The 19,423-nt window shown below is 45.5% G+C and overlaps 1 long non-coding RNA gene across 1 annotated transcript in view; it reads left to right on the forward strand.

The window, feature by feature from the left end:
- Positions 1-19,423, forward strand: part of LOC106992989 (uncharacterized) — a 60,339-nt gene that overhangs the window by 20,420 nt on the left and 20,496 nt on the right. The window lies entirely within an intron of this gene.

Genomic DNA, 19,423 nt, shown 5'->3' on the forward strand with positions numbered 1-19,423 from the left:
GGTTAGGATTGAAGATGTAGGTCTGCGAGTTTGTTCTTTTGTATTTTGGATAATAATTCAGCAAGAGAGGACCGATGAAAACGAAAGGAGAGAACTGGTTGTGAGACTATTGGTAATTTTTGAAGCAAGAGAGTCCATGGCTTCTAGGGTGACCAACTGTTCTCATTTGCCCGGGACTGAGGAGTTTCCCAGGATGTGGGACTTTCAGTGCTAAAACCGAACAGTTCTATGCAAACGGGGATGACTGATCACCCTGAAACATCACCCAAACCATAAAGGAAGATATTGATAGATTTCATTCCATTAAAAAATAACATGTGAATGAAAAAATAGAAAATAGTCTGAATGCATCTAAACTGTTTTTCTCTAGAAAAAAATTAAAATAAATGACTATCTCTTTGGGACTCAAGCCATTTAGTGATACTGCCCTCCATTTCCTGATTGCCAGCATCCAACCTCCTTGTGCCTGAACCTCATCAGTACTAGAAGCCCTGTCACCTATTAATTCCCAAGTTCCTACATCTCACTTTAGCCAAAATCATCCATGTTTACAGCACTCTCTTGACTGTCATGGCCCTCCAACTTCCTGGAGCCCTCTGATCCCTCCATTGCTCCTCTTTCTTTCTTCTGTCTTCCTTCTCTAGCTAGTCAAGATCACCTAATCAGTCACTTCAAATAACTTGGTCGATATCATACCCTGTGGTGCTCTGCACTTGGCAAAATTCTGTACTCCAGATAAATTCCACGATCTATCTACCTTCTGCACAAAGGATGTAGAAAAACCGCAGATGAATTCTCAACTGCAGACCAATGCTTCCTTATATTCTTCTCTCTCACTTCCCACACAACTTTGAGCCCCAGCTCTACCACTGAACTAGCTGTGTGATTTGGGGCAAGTTGCTTCATCTCTTTGGGTCTCTGTTTTCTCACCCAAAAAGTGAGATGTTGTAAGGAATAACTAAGTTAGTATGCATAAAATGCTAAGCAGAGGCAATGGCAGGTAATAAGCACCTCATAAATGTTGGCTTTTACTGACGCTAGGATTTTGAATGCACGCTTAGAGGGGTTAAATCAGTGTGTCAGGCCATAGCAGGTCATAGCATTGTGATGTTTGACAAATACACAGGACACCGAACTGTGCAAAATTTTACTTTTGTTAAGATTTAATTCAACATTTCACCAAAGATGATGCTCAATATCATTAGTCATAAGGGAAATGCAAATTAAAACCACAACATACCACTATGCGTATATTACAATGTCTAAGGTTAAAAAGACTGAGCATCCCAAATTTTGGCAAGAATGTGAAGAAACTAAAACTCTCATACACTGCTAGTGGGAATGGAAACCATTTGAAAAACAGTTTACTGTTTCTTTTTTCTTTTTCATTTTTTGGCACTTTCTTAATATGCTAGATAAACACCTACCATAAGATCCAACTATTCCACTCCTAGGTATTTACCCAAAAGACGAGAAAGCATAGGTCCACACAAAGATTTGTACACAAATTTTCACAGCAGCATTATCTATAATGGCCCCCAAGCTGGAAACAAGCCAACTGTCCCTTAACAGGGACATGGAAGGATAAACAAATTGCATTGTATTCATACAGTGGACATAGTCCTCAATAACAAAAAGGAATGAACTATCGATACAACACAACATGGATGAATCACACAGTTATACTAAGTGAATGAAGCCAGGAAAAATAGGACATACGGCTTAATTTCATTTATATAAAATTCTAGAAAATGCAAACTCATTTATGGTGACAGTAGGCACAGTTATTGCCTGGGAAGCAAGGAGGGGAAGGTGAAAAAGGGCAGGAGTGAGAAATTACAAATCGGCTTGAGAAAACTTTCTGGGGTGATAGATACGTTATCTTGATTGTGGTGATGGTTTCACTGGCATATAAATATGTCAAAACATGTTGAATTGCATACTCAAATATATGTAGTTTGTTGTATGCCAGTTGTGCTTCAAGAAAGCTATTACAAACTGACTTTTGCAGATTAAGAGTCTCAGCTCTTAGAAATGTTAGCTGCAAAAAGGGAACCCAGGTGACTTGGATAGGAAATGCATGCCACCATAACGCTTAGACACCTCCAGACTAGTGAAATAGCTTAAAGGGATCTGATATGAATACATGTATAATTGCTTTTTGGAAGATATTTGTTGTGGTTTATTATTTTATAGTTGCATCCAGAATAAGAAACCATGAAGACACATATAAATATTTTCCAGTGCTAAAATATTTGCCTCTTGAGCAGGGTTGAGTGGATTATTAAGAATTCCAAACAATAATTACACATTTGTTTAACTATAAGCCTGGGACTAAAAAGAAATATATCTCAAAAAGACAATAAAATGAAACAAGCAAAGGTTCACAATGGCAATTAGCACCAAGTTAGTAAAAGAGAAGGACAGTCCATATTCCTTAAAGGGAAGCCAATTCCTGAGGCTTTCTCCCCACGTTCATCAAGCCTGCTGAAGAGGGCATTTCCCAGAGAACAGCAGCCTCCAATGAGCTCCTGACCATGTGAGCGAAATTGTAAGTAGACGGCTGCTAAGACATTGTTTTTCCCAAAGGGGAAATTGTGCCAAACCCAAGTGGGAGATGGCAGCCAAGAAGAAGACAGCAGGCTCACCACAATGTAAAGCAGCAAAAAAGGAAAAGCGCCCAGGTCACAGTGCCTCTCTCACTGTCAGACTAATAACTGTCATTTCTTGCTGCTGTCAGTAAGACTTTTCTCCAGCAGCAATCCCCTATCTACCATTTTTCCTTCCTAATCTTGGGCTAGAATCCCCTAAGATGTATGGAGTGTTTCACTAGGAAATAGTACCAGATTTCCCTAAAGAATTAAAAACCTAAAAGCCAGAAGGCGTAGGGTGATCAGACAAGTGGAATAACTATAACAAATAACTAAATATAAGAAATAGCCAGGTGTGGCGGCTCAGGAGTGTGAGGCTGCAGTGAGCTATGATTGTGCCACTGTATCCAGACCCTGGGCAACAGAGCAAGACCCTGTTTCTGGGGGGTAGTGGCGGGAAAGGAATGTATACAGAGGCCAGGCGTGGTGGCTTACGCCTGTAATCCCAGCACTTTGGGAGACTGAGGTTGGTGGATCACTTGGGGTCAGGACTTTTCAAATGCCCCTTGGAACTGACATAAATGTTTCCTATAGAAGAAGAAAGGCACGGAAGAGTTGAGGCACTAGCTAGCACTGTGGCTGTGGGTGAGCTGCCTGGACTTTTCAAGCCTCAGTTTCCTTGCCTGTCAAATGGGATTGTTAATAGCCACCTCACAGGGTTGCTGAGATGCTAAGAGCCCTGAAAGTGTTTTGCAAAAGTTAAAGCATTTTACCAACATGGAAAATTAGCACCATCTGGGGGGTCTATGGAAATCAGACAGAACTTGGATACATTGTTTATATCAGGCTTGTTGATACTTTTTAAACAATATCCTGGGCTGGTTAGGGTGGCTCATGCCTATAATTCCAGAGTTTTGGGAGGTCAAGGCAGGAGGATTGCTTGAGCCCAGGAATTCGAGACCAGCCTGGGCAACATAGTGAGACCTCATCTCTATGAAAATTAAAAAAAAAAACCCCACCAACCAAGAATATTGTGCAAAGCTTTAATTTCAGCCCATTGCATTATGAAAACAAGTAGGACATTTGTCTTGCTTCCCAGTTATACAAATTTCTGCCTCCCTTGAGATCTTGATTTGTCTGTCCCCTTGTCCCACCCACTATCATGTGACTAAGGAGATGACAACCCAACTGAGGAGGCTGGACCCAAGGACTAAACTGTGGTTAGCCTTAAGGTCTGACTGGAAACCAGCAGTTCCTGGCTCCTCACCCCTTTTGCCTCTCCTCCCCAGAGCTGAAGCCACATGTATTAGTCCATTCTCACACTGCCATAAAGAACTACCTGAGGCTGGGTAATTTATGAAGAAAAGAGGTTTATCAACTCACAGTTCCACAGATTTGACAGGAAGCATGGCTGGAAGGCCTCAGGAAATTTACAATCATGGTGGAAGGTGAAAGGGAAGTAGGTACATCTTACCATGGCAGAGCAGGAGAGAGAGGGAGAGAGAGAGAGTGAGCACGAAGGGTAGTGCCATGCATTTTTAAACCATCAGATCTCATGAGAACTCACACACCATCACAAGAACAGCAAGGGGGAAACTGCCCCTATGATTCAATCACCTCCCACCAGTTCTTTCCCCCAACACTGGGGGTTACAATTCAACGTGAGATTTGGGTGGGGACACAGAGTTAAACCACATCATTCTGCCCCTGGCCCCTCCCAAATCTCATATCCTTCTCACATTTCAAAAACCAACCAGGCCTTCCTAACAGTCTTAACTCATTAACCCAAAGTCTTAACTCATTCCAGCATTAACTCAAAAGTCCAAGTCCAAAGTCTCATCAGAGACAAGGCCAGTCCTATCCGCCTATGAGACTGTAAAATAAAAAACAAGTTAGCTACTTCCAAGATAAAAGAGGGGTACAGGCATTGGGTAAATGTGCCCCTTCCAAATGGGAGAAATTGACCAAAACAAAGGGGCTATAGGCCCCATGCAACTTTGAAACCCATCAGGACAGTCATTAAATCTTCTTTTTTTTTTTTGCAAGACAAGGTCTGGCTCCATCACCTATGCTGGGGTACAGTGGCACAATCTTGGCTCACAGCCTCCACCTCCAGGGCTCAAGCCATTCTCCTACCTCAGCCTCCCAAGTAGCTTGGACCACAGGTATACACCACCACACCCAGCTAATTTTTTTTTTTTTTTAAATAGAGACAGGGTTTTGCCATGCTGCCCAGGCTGGTCTCAAACTTGTGAGCTCAAGTGATCCACCATCTTGGACTCCCAAAATGCTGGGATTAGAGGTGTGGGCCACTGTGCCCAGCTGATTAAATCTTAAAGCTCCAAAATAATCTTCTTTGACTCCATGTCTCACATCCAGGCCATGCTGATGTAAGAGGTGGTCTTCCATGTGCCATGTACCAAAGGTGCACAGAGCAGCTGGGCCCTGGGCCTGGCCCGTGAAACCATTTTTTCCTCCTAGGCCTCTGGGCCTGTGATACAAGGGGCTGCTGTGAAGTCTCTGACATGCCCTGGCGACATTTTCCCCATTGTCTTGGCAATTAATTTGGCTCCTCTTATGCAAATTTCTGTAGCTGGCTTGAATTTCTCCCCAGAAAATGAAATTTTTCTTTTCTACTGTATGGTCAGGCTGCAAATTTTCCAAACTTTTATGCTCTGCTTCACTTTTAAATGTAAGTTTCAATTTCAAACCATCTCTTTCTCTATGCATATGAGCATACACTTTTAGAAGCAGCCAGGTCACATCTTGAATGCTTTACTGCTTAGGAATTTGTTGCACCAGATATCATAAATCATCACTTCCAAACTGAAAGTGCCACAGATCTCTAGGGTAGGGGCAAAATGCCACCAGTCTCTTTGCTAAAGCATAGTAAGAGTGACCTTTATTCCAGTTCCCAGTAAATTTCTCATCTCCATCTGAGATCACCTCAGCCTGGACTTTGTTGTCCATATCACTATCAGCATTTTGGTCAAAACCACTCAACAAGTTTCTAGGAAGTTTCAAACTTTCCCACATCTTCCTGTCTCCTGAACCCTCCAAACTGTTCCAACCTTTGCCTGTTACCCAATTCCAAAGTCACTTCCTCATTTTCAGGTATTTCTATAGCAGTGCCTGACTCCCAGTTCCAATTTTCTGTATTAGTTTATTCTTGCACTGCTATGAAGAACTACTTGAGACTGGTTATTGAATCATGGGGGCGGACTCCCACTAGGCCCCGCCCACAACACGTGGGGATTGCAATTCGAGATGAGATTTGGGTGGGGACACAGAGTCAAACCATACCACCACAGCATTCCATCTCTGGTCCCAGCCAACCACAGACTCTTGGGCCTTCGTGCTGCATCCCTAGTATCTGCCTGTTCCAGCATCTTGAATGCTAGTTCAGGTTGTAAGCAAGTATCTATGCAGTTCTTGTTTCTGAATCTCAGTCATCATAACCTGCCCAGAAGCTCGGGGCACTTAGGATGGGGTTCCTGCCTTGCCCTTTCCAAACACAGTTCATTTCTCCTGTGCCTGCTACAAGAATGGGTCTCCCCAAAAATTCAGGCCGCATGTCCAGGCTGTTGTCCTCTCTGCAGACAAGCCTGATGAGCTGACCTGTGAGGACCTCTGAATAAATCAGGGATTCTCAGCCTCAGCACTGGTGACATTTTAGTGGGATAATTATTCATTGGGATCATGTGGCAATCCCGGGCATTGCAGAATGTTTAGCAGCACCATTGGCCTCTACCCACTGGATGCCAGTAGCACCCCTCCCCCAAGATGTGACAACCCAGAATGTCTTCAGACATTGCCAACACTGTTCCCAATGGAGAGTCACGAGATGAGGCTTCCTCTGAGAGCCCCTGTTGCTGCCTCCTGGAGACCTGTTACTGTGGGTTGGAGCCCCCAGTTGCCCCATGAATAGCTTCCGCTTCTCATCAGTAAGCACAGTTTTGGAGACTGATCAGTTGGCCTTCCACTCTGGGACATTTGTTGAATTTTTGGCCACCCAGCCTTGACCCCACTTCCTGAGTTTGGGACCACCCCATTCAACATGGTCAGAGGCAAAGTCCACTTTGTGGTAGGCAAAGACTCCTGCTGAGGTAAGGCACACTCTCTCAAAGCTTCCCTTGTGGTTGGGGCTTGGCTGGTTGGAGGCACTCACCTCAGACTTCAGGTTGGTGGTGATCTACTTTAACAGCGGCCAACAGGGGCAGTCACCTCATCCAGACCCCGTGATACCATAACAAGCTACCTCCAGGGGTGTGACGTGGGCTCTGGTCCCATGACCTCCCTCCTTCTTCCCCATTTTGCAGACACAGTTCTGTCTTCCCACCATTGTGTGGCCACCCAGTATCCTCTCACTAAGTTCCTTTTCTGCCTGACTCAGCCAGCAGCAGTTGTATGTAGGTTACTAAGAATTGTCACCTCTTCTTCCCCATCCCCACCCATGAGTCTGACCCCCAGGATGACCCATCTCTTCTGAATATCTCCTCTCATAGTTGGCCTTCATGTCTAGACGGGTCCTTGGAGGATGGAAATACCTTTTTGTTCCAACTATCTGTGTTAGATCCCTTCTAGAGGCCAGGCATGGTGGCTCACACCTGTAATCCCAGCACTTTGGGAGGCCAAGGCGGGCAGATAACCTGAGGTCAGGAGTTAGAGACCAGCCTGACCAATATGGTGAAACTCTGTATCTACTAAAAACACAAAAATTGGCTGGGTGTGGTGGCACGTGCCTGTTATCCCAGCTACTCAGGAGGCTGAGGCGGGAGAATCGTTTGAACCGAGGAGGCAGAGGTTGCAGTGAGCTAAGATTGTGCTACTGCACTCCAGCCTGGGCGACAGAGGGACCCTGTCTCACAAAAAACAAAAAACCCCTCTAGACATAGGCAGCTCTTACCTCACAAGCACCTGGTTTACAAGGGAGCATCCACTCACCATCACCACTAGTGTGTGGGCTGCTGCAGAAACTTCCGGAAGATATTTCTCTGTTAGTTTAGTGTGACATTTTGGCTTGTGGTCTTATTTCCACAAAACTTAGAAAATGATATGTGAAAACAGCACTGAGAGGTAAGTGAGTTGTCTGAAGGCCACACACCTGGCTAGTGCTGAGTCCGTGGCAGGAACTGAGCTGCAGGGTCTCAGCCAGGCCACCTACCTTCCCCAGTCCTCGCTGAGCCACCAGGACTAGCAAACAGTTCAGCAACAAAGTTAAAGGGTGCACTAGGCCGGAAGAATTGACCTGGTTTAAATTTTGGCAAGAATGGAGGCAGGGACTCAGCTAAGGTTGCCTTTCCTTTGTTTACCACTACCCTAGCCAACAAGTAGCACTGGGACGTCAAAGGTCCTGGGAGCATTGTGTGTGGTTCCCTTGCATGTAGCAGGACGTGATCAATATCTGTGAGTGGATGGTTGAGAGGAAGGTGATGAGGCAGGAGCCTCCTGCCCATGCTCCTCACCCATTACCTGGGTAGCCACTAAATGACCTGGTAAACATGCTGAGCTCTCAGACCTTGGGGCTTCGAGATAAAGACAGGACTGGTTCTAGTGGCCCAGGGGTCCCGGTTGCTTTCCAGAAGCACATGTATCTCCAGTAGCTGTCTGGGGAAGCTGCTGGGTTTTGTAAGGGCATTGCAGGGAGATCACAGGGGAGCGGCTACTTGAAAGGCTTCGAGAACAAAATCAATATGGGCCATGCGAGCCAAGATTTCACAGCAAGTTTTAGCTATTTGCTGCTGCTGACCTGGAAAGAGTTGAGAGGGGGCGCCAGTTGCCTTTGCGGGAGGGGAAGGCTGTTGGCAAAACCTGTTTAGTAGTCACTCAAGGAAGCCACCAAGAGAGGGATCTAATCTTTCTTAGACTTGAGGTCAATGACCTCAATAGGAAGTAATGATAATAGGAGACCAGTAAAATTAGCTTCCTAGGGGCTGCTGGTGGCTACGAATTACCAGGCACCGCACATACGACTACAGCATGAACCTCCACAAGCCAGTGGAAGCCAATGGGGAAGGTCATGTGACGTGCCCGAGGTCACCCAGCTGGCAAGGGTGAGAGCTGGGATTCCAACCCATTTTTCCGCCCTTCAGAGCCCAGTCCCTGTCCACACCACACCACCAACTCCCAAGGATAACAAGAACATGACCTAGACTCTGTGTGAAGGCACAGTAAGTACATCTTAGGTTTCCAGAGAACAGACCTGAAACATTCTCCTGTGTTAATAAAAACTTACTTTCTCACCTTGCAAAATTGGCATCGGCTCTGCTCACCCTGACCACAGTCAGCCCCTGCTGATGGCTTTCCCAAAGACATTCCCACAGCCCCAAGTCCAGGGGGAGGTTTGTGTCTCCCTCTCTGCAGCAGATCCACTAGCGTCCCTAGGGAGAATCTAATGAAACAGGAGATGGGTATTTAGCTATGCATTTTTCTTTTCTTTTTTGTATTTATTTTTTGAGACAGGGTCTTTCTCTCTCAGCTAGGTTGGAGTGCAGTGGCATGAATATGGCTCAGTGCAGCCTTGAACTCTTGGAGTCAGTGATCCTGGAGTCAGTATTTAGCTATGCATTTTTCTTTCTTATATATATATATATATATATATTTTTTTTTTTTTTTTAAGACAAGGTCTTTCTCTGTCACCCAAGTTGGAGTACAGCGGCATGAACATGGCTCAGTGCAGCCCTGAACACCTGGACTCAGTGATCCTCCCACCTCAGCCTCCTGAGTAGCTGGGACCACAGGTGCTCACCACCATACCTGGCTAATTTTTTTTTTTTTTTTTTTTTTTTTGAGACGGAGTCTCGCTCTGTAGCCCAGGCTGGAGTGCAGTGGCCGGATCTCAGCTCACTGCAAGCTCCGCCTCCCGGGTTCACGCCATTCTCCGGCCTCAGCCTCCCGAGTAGCTGGGACTACAGGCGCCCGCCACCTCGCCCGGCTAGTTTTTTGTATTTCTTAGTAGAGACGGGGTTTCACCGTGTTATCCAGGATGGTCTCGATCTCCTGACCTCGTGATCCACCCGTCTCGGCCTCCTAAAGTGCTGGGATTACAGGCTTGAGCCACCGTGCCCGGCCAAATACCTGGCTAATTTTTTAATTTTTAGTAGTAATTTTTAATTTTAGTAAAATTTTTAAAATTAATTTTTAGTAATTTTAATTTAAAAAATTAAAACTAATTTTTAAAATTTTAGTAATTTTAATTCTTTAGCGAGAGATGGAATCTCACTCTATTGCCCAGGATGGTCTTGAACTCCTGGGCTCAAGTGATCCTCCTGCCTCAGCCTCCCAAGGTGCTGGGATTACAGGTGTGAGCCACCACGTCCAGCCTAGCTGTACACTTTTCTCAAGAGTGGCTACCTGATTTGGCTTAGTCTAATTTCTCCCAAGGCCTGTGGCAAGGGGAGAGCATAATCATGTCAAAGTGTACATTGGAGTTAAACTTTATTTCTCCAAGGCCCTCACATCATTTCATAAAAAAGCAGTTGCAGAACCATATGTACGGTATAATCCTGTTTCTGTAAAAATAAAATCTCTATAAATTCATGTGTATTCATAAGAAATAACCTGAGAGGTTGCTCAGTAAATTGCTAACAGTAGTCGGCTCTGGGGAGCAGGATTAAGGCTGTGCTGTGTCTGTGGAAAGGGCCCTTACACTTTTTCCTTTATTTTTATTTCGTATTTTTTCAGAGACAGAGTCTCCCTCTGTCACCCAGGCTGGAGTGCAGTGGCACGATCTCGGCTTACCGCAGCCTCTGCCTCCTGGGCTCAAGTGATTCTCCTACTTTGGCCTCTCAAGTAGCTGGGGCCACAGGTGCACGCCACCACACCTGGCCCACTTTCTAGAATGCTATCTGAATGGAATAATATAGTATGTATTCCTTTTGTCTTGCTGCTTTCACTCAGTGTAGTTGTTCTGCAATTCATCCATATCATTGAATTACCAATAGTTCATTCCTTTTTAATTTCTGAGAGTATTTCATCGACTAGGAACAGCTCAATTTGTTTATCCATTCACTTGCTGGTGGACATTTGGGTTGTTTTCAGTTTTCAGCCATTGCTAAGAAAGCTGTTATGAACATCATTGTACAAGTCTTTCTGTGGGCATATATCATCTTGGGTGAATACAGTAAATACCTAGGAGTAGAATGGCTGAGTTATCAGTGGGTGTATGTTTATCATTTTAAGAAACTGCGTAACTGTTTTCAAAGTAGTTGCACCATTTTGCATTACTATCTTCATTAATAAAGCATTTTTTAAAAAAATGGATAAGCTTTCCCCAGTTCCAGAGTTTGGGGTGGAATTTGGGAGACAGCTGAATCTTCTTCATAATAAAGGGAAAGAACTGAAGTTGGTGATGTAGGGTCTGGCCCTTGTTTGGAGCCAGGAATCTGGACCCAAGTGGCAGAAACACAGACAAAAAAAAAAAGACCCAGGTGGGGCGCGGTGGCTCATGCCTGTAATCCAAGCACTTTCGGAAGCCAAGGCGGGCGGATCATGAGGTCAAATCGAGACCATCCTGGCTAATACAGTGAAACCCCGTCTCTACTAAAAATACAAAAAATTAGCCGGTCGTGGTGGCAGGCACCTGTAGTCCCAGCTGCTTGGGAGGCTGAGGCAGGAGAATCAGGAGAATCTCTTTAACCCGGGAGTTGGAGCTTGCAGTGAGCTGAGATTGTGCCACTGCACTCTAGCCTGGGCAACAGAGCAAGACTCTGTCTCAAAAAAAAAAAAAAAAGAGAAGAAAAGACCCAGTGGGCTGGGCACAGTGGCTCACACCTGTAATCTCAGCACTTTGGGAGGCTGAGGGGGGAGGATGGCTTGAGCTCAAGAGTTTGAGACCAGCCTGGGCAACATGGCAAAACCCTGTCTATACAAAAAATTAGCCAGGCATGGTGGTGCATGCCTGTGTTCTCAGCTACTTGGGAGGCTGAGGTGGGAGGATCACCTGAGCCCAGGGAGGTTAAGGCTGTAGTGAGCCGAGACAGCATGACTACACTCCAGTCTGGGCAACAAGTAAGACCCTGTCTCAAAACAAAAACACAGAAAGATCCAGTGACTGTGTGGCCATGAATGGACTTGGGAAGAACGAAAATGACTCCTGTGGGATCCTGTGGCTGTGTGGGATGGGGGCTGTGCTACATGAAGACCCCTCCTCAATTTCTACCATGAAGTCTCCAGTGAAGTCTCTGTTACTTACCCACACTTTTGCATGTGTGAATTCTGTGGGCCAGTGTTTCCCAAACTTCAGATAAGCACTGACCCTATAGCCCATTATTGTTCTCTAAAGCAACTCATCTTACTTTTATCAAATTTATTTCATCTTCATCTCAACCTTAAAAAGATAGCTATTCCTTAAAACTATTTAGACTTAAAACATTAGCTTCTGGCCTCCCTTACTCATCTCATGGCCCACCAATGGGCCTCACTGCACTGCTTGGACCTAAACCTTGGACCTAAAACCAGGTTTTAGGGGAACTCAAAGATGGCCCAGAGCCTGGCAGCTGCATACACAGGCCCACTACACATATGTGAGATGTGCTTCGACATCTGCATGTTTTCCCCATTGTGAGGATGTAGGCTCCCATTCAAGCTTGGTGCTGAGCCTGGCACATCCTGAGTGGGTCACATACTCTTTCTGAAAGAATGGCAAAGCTCACGACTCATGACCAGGCAGTATGTGATCAGTGCCATACATGCAGAGGCCCTGATACCTGAGGAACTCAGAGGAGGACCAAGGCTCGCTCCCAGGACTCTCTCTCTGGTCATGAGTGTTCCAATCAGCCCATATCAACCAGTGGGGGTCCCATCTGAGTTGTCTACCCTCCCTCTGAAATGTCCAACGCCCCCATCAGAATCATCCAGACCTCTGCTGTTTCCTCCTATTTCTAGGGGAAATGACTCTGCTTTGGACTGGTGGCATCAGGAAAAAAGGGTGCTCTCTGCAGGTTTGGTGCCAAAAGTGGGACTAAGCAGGGTTTTGAGGGTCTTAATCAACCTTCTCAGGACAGAGCAAGAGTTATGAATTAAGAGCCTGGAGGGAAGGGGGGAGTATAACTCGGGAATGACCTGGCTCCTGGCCCTGCAGCCACCTTTCCTGTCCACATGGGGTTTTGGGCTGACAAGTCCCCTGACATGGCCCAAGGGGGCCTTAAGAGGTTCCTGAGAGTGCTGAGGGTGTCACCATGGGTGGGGGGTTAAAGGAATTTCCTCTGGAGCCATGTCCTTCTCTTGAACTAGGAGTATCTAATTTGGTCCAGGTGAGCTTTTCAGTTTAGCGTAGTTAAGGGCGGTCCCTGGATCAGAAGCCTCAGCATCACCTGGGAACTTGTTTGGAATGCAAATTATTCAGGCCAGACCTCCCACTGAATTGAAAATACTGAGACTAGGGCCCAGCAATCAAGCCCCCCAGGTGACAATGATGTAGGCTCGAGTTTGAGAAACTTTAGAAATTGACTCCTTTAAAAAATCCCAGCCAGGCACAGTGGGTCATACCTGTAATCCCAGCACTTTGGGAGACTGAGATAGGAGGATCCCTTGAGCCCAGGATTTTAGGGAGACTCCCATCTCTACCCAAAATAAAAAATTAGCCGGGCATGGTGGCATACGCCTTTGGCCCGTTACTCAGGAGGCTAAGATGGGAGGATTGCTTGAGCCAGGGAGGTTGAGGCTGCAGTGAGCTGTGATTGCACCACCGCACTCCAGCCTGAGCAACAGAGTGAGACTGTGTTTCAAAAAATTAAAAATCCTCTCTCTCTCCGTATCACACCCACACCTCCCATACACACCCCCCTACATACACCCATATGCTTGGCCAGCAAAGGGCTGTAGTTTGCACACGTGGGACAAGGAACACAAGTCTTTGCACAGCTGATCTAGAAAATCCGAAACGTCCCTGCCCCCAGCCCTCCATCAGGAGTCTCTGGCTTCCACGACCACTTTCACACAGTCCTTATTGAACTCTTGGTTCGACCCTTACTTTCGTATTCCAACTGGATACAAAGCTGAGGCCTGTTTTCCTATTATCTGCCAGATGAATACTTGGATCGGTGTCCAGGCTGCCCGGTCGTGCTTAGTAATCGGAAACAGAGACGGCGGAAATCTCAAATTCTGGTTTCCTGCCGGGGAGCCAGCTCGAAGTCTGCGGGAGGGGAAAGGACGTTGTGACACAGCGCCACCCTGTGGCAGAAAGAAGAGCCGCTCTTGGCCTGTTGTCTGCATTGGATCTCAAGGCTTGGGGCTGGCAGAAACCTGAAACCTCACAGAACCCCAAAATAACAAAACTGTCATTTAAAGAGCACTTACTGTGTGTTAGAGAGGCACTGTGATAATTGTTTTATATTGTTATGGCCTCAGAGTTTCCCATGAGATGGATACTATTTTCCGAATAAGGAAACTGGGGCCCAGAAGGGTTAAGACATTTGCCTAAGGTTGCACAGCTAAGAGATAGCCGGGCTACACATCCACAGAGTGTGGCCACAGAGGCCACATTTTTTTTTTTTTTTTGTTGAGACAGGGTCTTACTCTATTGCCCAGGCTGGAGTGCAGTGGCATGATCTTGGCTTACTGCATCCTTGACCTCCCAGACTCAAGCAATCCTCCTGCCTCCCAAATAGCTGGGACCACAGGCATGCACTACCATGCCCAGCTAATTTTGTTTATTTTTTTTTTTGTAAAGACGAGGTCTCCCATGTTGCCCAGGTTGGTCTCGAACTCCTGGGCTCGAGTGATCCTCCATCCTCTGCCTCCCAAAGTGCTGGGATTGCAGGCATGAACCACTGCATCCAGCCGAGGACACACCTCTAACCACCACTCTGTCCTTCCAGTCACCTGCTCAGTGGAGAACATTGCCTATAGCAGGGCTTTTCAAACTCACACCTGCAGGAGGCACTGGGGATCTTGTTAAAATCCAGATTCTGATTCAGCTGAGCTGGGGTAGGGCCTGTGAGTCTACATTTCTCTTTTCTTTTCTCTTTTCTTTCTCTCTCTCTTTCTTTCTTTCTTTCTTTCTTTCTTTCTTTCTTTCTTTCTTTCTTTCTTTCTTTCTTTCTTTCTTTCTTTTCTTTCTTTCTTTCTTTCTTTCTTTCTTTCTTTCTTTCCTTCTTTCCTTTTCTTTCTTTCTTTCTCTCTCTCTCTCTCTCTCTCTTTCTTTCTTTCTTTCTTTCTTTCTTTCTTTTTTTCTTTCTTTCTTTCTTTCTTTCTTTCTTTCTTTCTTTCTTTCTTTCTTTCTTTCTTTCTTTCTTTCTTTCTCTTTCTTTCTTTCTTCTTTCTTTTTGACAGAGTTTCACTCTTGTTGCCCTGGCTGGAGTGCAATGGCACAGTCTCAGCTCACTGCCTCCTGAATTCAGGCGATTCTCCTGCCTCAGTCTCCCAAGTAGCTGAGACTACAGGCACCTGCCACCACGACTGGCTAATTTTTGTATTTATAGTAGAGACGGGTTTCACCATGTTGACCAGGCTGGTCTTGAACTCTTGACCTCAGGTGATCCGCCTGCCTCAGCCTCCCAAAGTGCTGGGATTACAGACATGAGACACCGTGCCCGACCTGAGAGTCTACTTTTATTTCTAAGGGCTCCCAGATAATGTGGTGCTGCTGGTTCGTGGACCACACTTGGAGAGGTGAGGCCCTAGAGCAGCTGTCCAGTAGAACTTTCTGTGATAGTGGAAGTGCTCTAACTCTGCGCTGTGTTATACATTGTCACAGGCTGCAGGTGCTATGGGGCACCTGAATCGTGGCTACTGCAACAGAGAAATAAATTTTAATTTTAGTTCATTTAAGTTAATTTGAATTTAAATAGCCACATGCATGTAGTGTCCTCCATACTGGGTCGTGCAACGTCCATCATGAGTGGGGGCTCAGGCTTGTCATTCAAGAGCCAAAATACCATGGTAGGTTAAAGCAAGATTATAGGGTAACAAATTTTTGGAGTCCTTAGAGATAGTATATTCAACACTACTGTTTTACATCTGAGGAAACTGACCAGAGAGGCAAAGTGACTTGTTGCAGAGCCACAGAGCTGTTCCTGGCAGAGGGAAGGCTTCAGGTTCAAGGACAGCATTCTCTTACCATGCCACATTTTGTTCTAGGCCCACTGACCTTCAAAAGTAAAATGTTTCCAATTTTGTGAAATCCAAGCTGGGTGTGGTGGCACGTGCCTGTAGTTCTAGGTGCCCAAAAAGCTGAGCTGGGAGGATCATTTGAGCTGGGGAGGTTGAGGTTGCAGTGAGCCATGATTGCACCACTGCACTCCAGCCTGGGTGACAGAAGGAGACCTTGTCTCTAAAAAAAAAAAAAAAAAAAAAGGAAAAAGAAAAAGAAAATCCTCTATAAACAAAGTGTAGCTATTGGTAATAGTCATATGGTATTTATTATTTTATATGACATTTGAGGCAGTTAACCAAGTTTAAAAGTTATCCAATTTCCTGAGGGAATTAACTAATTTTTAGCTACATTTGCAAGACCTGCAACACATGAAAAGAATCATCCCTTTTTATGGGATGTTTTGCAACACCAAGGTCTCTGGCAAAACCAAGTTAAGACCAAACCCTCTTCAGGCCTCCCTGGTGTGTAGCTGGTGTCTTACCACATGGACTTCAGTGGGTACAGATGTGCAAAGCAGTGATGGTAATCAGACAACTGAACAGGTTGTCCTGTATCACACTGGAATGAAGGATTTACTTGATCTTTAAAACATTTTTTTCTGGTTGTAAGGCAATGTATGTACATTATATAGAAGTTAAAAATTGCGGGGAAAATACTGTGTTGGTTATTTGTTGCTATGTAACAGGTTATCTCCAAAACCTAGCAGCTTAAAATATCAAACATCTGTTATCTCACAATCACTGAGAGCAGCTCAGCCGGGTGGTTCTTTCTTTCCTTCCCCTTTTATGGTTTCGTCTGAAATATGCCCGGTCGTTCTGACTCAGGGACTGTCAGGAGGTTGCAGACCAGATGTTGTCAGGGCTATTCTCATGTGAAGGCTTGGCAGATTGCAGGATCTGCTGCTTTTTCAGCATTGTGATCATAGCTCACGGCTGCCTTGAACTCTTGGGCTCAAGTAATCCTCTAGCCTCAGCCTCCCAACTAGCTGGGACTACAGATGGATGGCACCAATGGTCTGCTAGGATCTGGTTCTAAGCTCACTCATGTGGCTGTTGGCAGGAGGCCAGGGCTGGGCCCCTCTATAGGACTTCTCAGGACAAAATTTCCCTTAAGAATAAATGATGTGAGAGAAAAAGCAAGAGAGACAGTGTCCAAGACGGAAACCACAGCCCTTTATAGCTTCAGTGGGGAGTGACAAACCTTCACTTCTGCTGTATTCTTTAGGTCACCCAAACTCGCCCTGTTACAGTGTGGGAGAATGCCACACAAAGGTCGTGAGTACCAGAGGTGGGGTCGAAAATAAAACTCACCTGCAACCTCACTCTCCATAAATAACCACTGTAACATTATGAGGTGATTCCATATACATCTATTTATATGTACAGATTTTTTTCTGACTCTTACTTCATATGTTATTGCCCATATTTTCCCTCCATCTCCCTTTTCAGATGGAAATCCGGCTTTATTTAAGCTCCTTTCCCTGTGGAAGAGGTACACTCAATGTTTATTATTATTATTATTACTTTGAGACAAAGACTTGCTCTGTTGCCCAGGCTGGAGTGCAATGGTGCGATCTCAGCTCACTGCAACCTCCGCTTCCTAGGTTTAAGCAATTTTCATGCTTCAGCCTCCTGAGTAGCTGGGACTATGGGCACGCATCACCACACTTGGCTAATTTTTGTAGTTTTTTTTTTTTGTTTGTTTGTTTGTTTTTAGTAGAGTCAGGGTTTCACCATGTTGTCCAGGCTGGTCTCGAACTCCTGGCCTGGAGTGATCTGCCTGCCTCGGCCTCCCAAAGTGCTATGATTACAGGCGTGAGCCACCGCACCCAGCCAATGTTTATTATTTTAATAATTATCCTAAGTTTTGAACATGCGTATTTGATATTATGAAATATAAAGTGAATTAACGTCTTTATTCCTCTCCTAAATGATTCAATGGCATTAAAATATTGAACCAGGCCATTATTCTCCCAACTTACATATTATTGTTATCCAGTATTTTAGTCCCATCTCATTTGTATATATGCAAAATTAGTTTTAGAAATAATGTTTTTCAAGATTTACCCCCTGGCCTACCTGTGTCATTACTCACCAGTGCTTCTTGTATCCCTAAGCAGGATAAAGTCTTAGCTCTGGACTTGGTACCTGGTGGCTTCTTTCCCTTTTCCTGTTTATTTCTTGAAAGCTCAGCATTTCTAAAAGTTCCAGTGGGGGAATTTTCCAGTTTCTGGTTTCCATGTTGCTGGTATCCCCTTATTTGATTATTTCAGCAAGGCTGATGTACTAATTCCTCTCGAAAAACTTAAACTCATTCAAGAGTATGTGTCCTGAGGGGCACGTGGGAGAGAGTTAGGGAAGAAGGGAGAAAGGAAAGGTGAGAATGGGCGGGGTGGGTGGCAAGACTTCAGGGGTGACATCTGCAGAGCGTGCCTCTGAGGAATCGAGTCTCCGGGCCCACCAAGGTTGATTCATGTACCCCAGCCAGATGCGGGGCTTCCGGGGACTGTGTGGAGTGGAAGAAGGCTGTATCAGTGGACTCAAAAATCACAGGACAATGCCGGTGTTTTGCAGCTATGGACGAGAGACCCCACCACAACCATGGCAGTGGGAAACCCTAAAAATAACTGGGGACAAATTTTCATCGGGATGAATGAGAGCTCAGAGGCAGGACTAAATTGATTAAAAGGAAATAAAGGAATCAAATACGTCTTGCTCATATAGTTTGTGGACTGATTCACATCTGCTCCACACACACACACCCCGTTCTTTTCAAACTGTCCGTTGTAGTCTAATTTTTGTATCTACCTTTTTTCACTTAGTTTATGTAATGGACATGATGTAATGTCAATATCTGTACTTCCCAACCGTGTCCATAAGGTATTTTGTCATTTAGATTGCCGCACGTCACAATATGTCTGGCTTCACCTGCTGGGAGCAAGAAGCCAGGTTGCATTCCTTTTACTACTAAAGATCCCACGCCCTGTGAACGTCTCTGGAGAAAGCTTCTCTTCCCTCCCAGGGAGCCCTTGGCCTTCATACTCCTCAGTCCTCTCCCCCAGATACCTGCTCAGCCTAGCAGACCCGGCCAGTGCTGGGAACTCTCACCTGGAGGCTGGAGAATAGGGACACCGCTCCTCCCTCAGGAGTCTGGGGCTTCCGGGCTGCCACCAGGTGTCACCAGCAGCTTGTCAGGTGGGTGCATTTCCTGTCCCCAGCCACATCAGAGACTCAGGCTGTTTCCTTCACCCTAGAATGGAGCTATTGGTCACCATGTGCAAGGTTTGTAAGAATGAAAGGATAAAGAAAAAAAAAGATGAAAATTATTGCAGCAATCATTGAGGCTGGCCATCGCGTATTCTCATTCTGCCCCTCTGGAAGCATGGTGGAATCGTCTGATTCCCCGCCTTCTGAATCAGTGTTGGAGGCCAAAGAAAAGTGAGTGGAAGTGACACAGGTCGCTTCCCAGTGGCGGGCTCACCCACCAATTTGCAATTTGCCACATTTTCCTTCTTCCTACCACTACTGCTGTCCTGGTTCCAGATGGCACCACTCCATCCGCTAGGGTCTCCGAGTGAGGAGGACATGGAGACCAGCCCCTAGCCACCCCAAGAAGGACATGTAGAATGGATGCAAAATAAATCTTTGTGGTTTTAAGCACTGAGAGTTTGGCGTCATTTGTTACCACAGCATAACCTAGCCTACCCAGGCTGGTTAAACTTTTTTTTTTTTTTTTT

The sequence above is a fragment of the Macaca mulatta genome, chromosome 13, assembly GCF_049350105.2.
Source record: "Macaca mulatta isolate MMU2019108-1 chromosome 13, T2T-MMU8v2.0, whole genome shotgun sequence".
In the NCBI taxonomy this organism is placed as follows: Eukaryota; Metazoa; Chordata; class Mammalia; order Primates; family Cercopithecidae; genus Macaca; species Macaca mulatta.